Below are 3,292 nucleotides of genomic sequence, written 5' to 3' on the forward strand. Positions count from 1 at the left end.
TTATTATGTTTCTGATTCCTGAAGAGTAATGCATTTCAGGATGCAAACTAAATAAATGAAGCTAGGAAAAAAACCATCAGTGTAGTCAGCTATCAATTATTTATAGGAGCAGATAAAATCACCAAGGAAGAGGATGTAGGGAGGAGGATACAGGACAGAACCTTGGGAGAAACCCACAATCTCTTCCAGCTCTAACATTCTAAGATTCTTCAGTTCCATGATTCTATGAGTACACAAAAGGCGCGGATCAATGGATACAATGGTTAAGGACTTGAGTTAGTCTTGAAGGATGAGTAGGATTTGGATAGGTAAAGAGGAGTGGGGAGGGCTGAGAGAATGAAATAACTGCAGGAATGGTCAGGATGTTCCCTGGAGGATAGTGAATGAAGCAGTCATTTTGACAAGTGATGGAAAATAAATTTGTATAGATGGAATTAGAGAATGAAGGCCCTTGAAAACTGGATTAGAGAGAAGGTAATAAGGAATCAGAGTTGTTGTTTGTTTGTTTGTTTACGAGATGAGATAAAAAATAAAAACAATGATTTAGGAAGATACATTTGACAGTCATGTATAATTTGGCTAACCTGATTTGGATTTCCTAATTTGGAGGGTACAATGGACCATTTTGATACTCCATATCCACATGAGTTAACACATCACCTAGGATCAAAAAAATGGGTCCAATCATCTCCATAGAAATATTCTGAAAATTATTCAGATTCTTGTTTTGTTTCTCTCAAAATAAAATGCCATTAGTAATTTTCATCCACTTCTTTATTTAGCATAAGTTTCTGACAAGAGATGGCATCTGGAGCTTTTGCTTCTTATTCTCATTCTGTTGAAAAAAGAAACCAACCAATGCTAAGAGTCTGTAATATATTTTGATTTTGTCTTTTTCGAAGGTCAAAGGTTTTCACATTTTAGTTTTCTGATATAGACTGAAAAAGAATAACATCTCTAAGAGTTAGTAAAAGAAATAGGATTTTAAACAACTGTTTTCTAAGTTTTTTCCTAGTGCTTCTCATTAAACTCTTTAATATAATTTGAAGGATAATAGTCCTTTAAAGAAAGAAACCAGGATCATAAATTTAGAGCTGAAAGAGACCATAAGGTCCTAACTCCTCATTTTACAGATGGGAAAACTGAAATCTGAGGAATTGTGAATGGTATAGCAAAGGAATTCCAGGAATATCAAAGGTACCTCCACCTTTCACATCTTCTGACATCTATCAACATACCTTTCAGGTAACCACATACACCTCCCACATATTATTTTCCTTTCCAACTTTGTTCAGCACTTACTCCATTTATAATTATTTGGGTCCAAAGGACAATAACAGTGATATCTAGATGACTGGAAACCATGCCATGAAGGAATGGGGAGAAGGCACAGGGAGTTAAGTCTGGATAAGAAAGATTAAGGGAATCACTAGTATTCATATATATGGATAGCTGCCGTTAGATGGATTAAACTTGATGTTCTTGAACTCAAAGATCATATCCTGCAGGTCTCAGTGAACTTCGTGACTTTGGGTCCAACTTTCCTGAGCTGTAAAATAAGAGATCCTGGACTTGATGGTCTCAAAAGTCGTTTTCAGTTTTAAATGTATGCTATTATGTATTCCAAGAGCTGGCTATCTTCTTCCTTCTTTATGAATAATCTCTTTAGCTCAAGATTCATGGTTACCATTTCATAATTGTTAAACTTGTTCTGTTCATCTTGTGCAATGGAAATTAATTTTATAATTTAAAGGAAAAGCTCTCAAGGCAATCACATGTGAGTAGATAGCTGTGGATATCAAAAATGTTAGCTATTTTAAAAATGGTGGTTTATGATTTATTTCCTATTTAGTGTTCTTATCGTGCTGTAGGAAAAAAGACTCTGGGGGAAGTAGTAGCCTAGTCCTTGTGGGGCAGGACCTTAAGAGATCAATCAATCAACAAGCATTTGTTAAGAAGCTGCTGTGTGTCAGTGTCTGAGGATTCAAAGACCAAACTCAGTCTAGCCCTGAAGGAGTTGACAGCTGTAGGTACAGTTTATGTTTAATATGTATACTTAATTAGACATACATAGAAAATAAGCATATCTATATGTATCTTCATGCTAAATAAAAGAGATACTATAGAGGGGAATCAGAAAAGCCTCATGTAAAAGATGGTACAAGTGCAGAGTTTTGAAGAAAACCAGGGGTTCTGAGACTAGCAATAAGGAAGGCAATTGTTCCAGGTATACATTAGCCTTCCAGGAGAGCCTGGGCAAAGGCACAAGTATGGAAAATGGATACATACTTCCTACTCAGGTATGTGGCCACCCTTTTAGAGAGGAGTATGGGCAAATTTAAGAATTCCATGAAAGGACATGATTTGGAGGTAGTAAGCAGAGCGCACATCCCAAAGGGAAGGGAAAAATGCCAGATACTTTAGGCAAATAAACTTTAAAATGTAATTTTTATTTGATGAAATATAAGGATGTCTCCAATTGTATATTTGGTGGTTTCAGATGGGAGGATAGATAGGACACATTGTCAGAAATGTTATTTGTTTTCCCTTCTACTTAACTTGTTGACAAGGTGAAAAATTTGATTATTATTAATTTGTCTTGAGTGTACAAAAACCATTCAGTCAGGATGGGACTGGCCCTACAGCCTCCCTGCTTCAAGTAGCAGTTAGAGTAGATCCAGACTCAATTTCCTGCCAGGGTTTTCTTAAACATACACCCTTTTGGATGGCTTTACCTTCATTCCCCACCCCATACCTCCCCCACTCCCCATTCATCACCACTTCCTGGTTGTCAGAATGCAAAAGCTATCTCTGCCTCTGAATCACAGAAACTGGATAAAAGTAAAGTGGTCAGTATTTGGGAAGGCATTCAGGCAGATGAGAACAGGGCTAAAACAATTTTAGTTTCCTGTTGGTGGGGGAGTAGGGATTACTTGGGGTAAGATTACTCTAATGACTCCAGTTTTCTTTTTCTTTCCTCGAGCCCCATTTGGTCATAGTTGGGTCCTGGTTGATTCAGATTGAATAATAAAAAGCAATCATTTTTACCAGAAATTCTGAGGGTCTTCCCCTCCCAGATTTATATATATATATATATATATATATATATATATATATATATATATTTTTTTTTTTTTTTTGACTAGGTGAAAGAGAAGATTATTTGCCTTAATTGCTACCTAACCTTAATCACTGAATGGGTACATCCTCTGTTGAAGACTTAGCTTAAAAAGCCTGAGGTCTTCCATTGCTTCCAGGGCCCTCTCTAGTCGTCCTGATCTACATCTGGGCC

General features: G+C 36.6%; 1 long non-coding RNA gene across 1 annotated transcript; it reads left to right on the top strand.

Moving 5' to 3' along the window:
* The first annotated feature begins 278 nt into the window (after positions 1–278).
* Positions 279–2,300, top strand: LOC141543612 (uncharacterized). The gene is made up of 3 exons (XR_012482479.1): positions 279–474; positions 1,134–1,245; positions 2,228–2,300. It is a non-coding gene; the product is annotated as an uncharacterized LOC141543612 (long non-coding RNA).
* The last annotated feature ends 992 nt before the right edge of the window (positions 2,301–3,292 follow it).

Source organism: Sminthopsis crassicaudata, chromosome 5 (assembly GCF_048593235.1).
Source record: "Sminthopsis crassicaudata isolate SCR6 chromosome 5, ASM4859323v1, whole genome shotgun sequence".
NCBI lineage: Eukaryota > Metazoa > Chordata > Mammalia > Dasyuromorphia > Dasyuridae > Sminthopsis > Sminthopsis crassicaudata.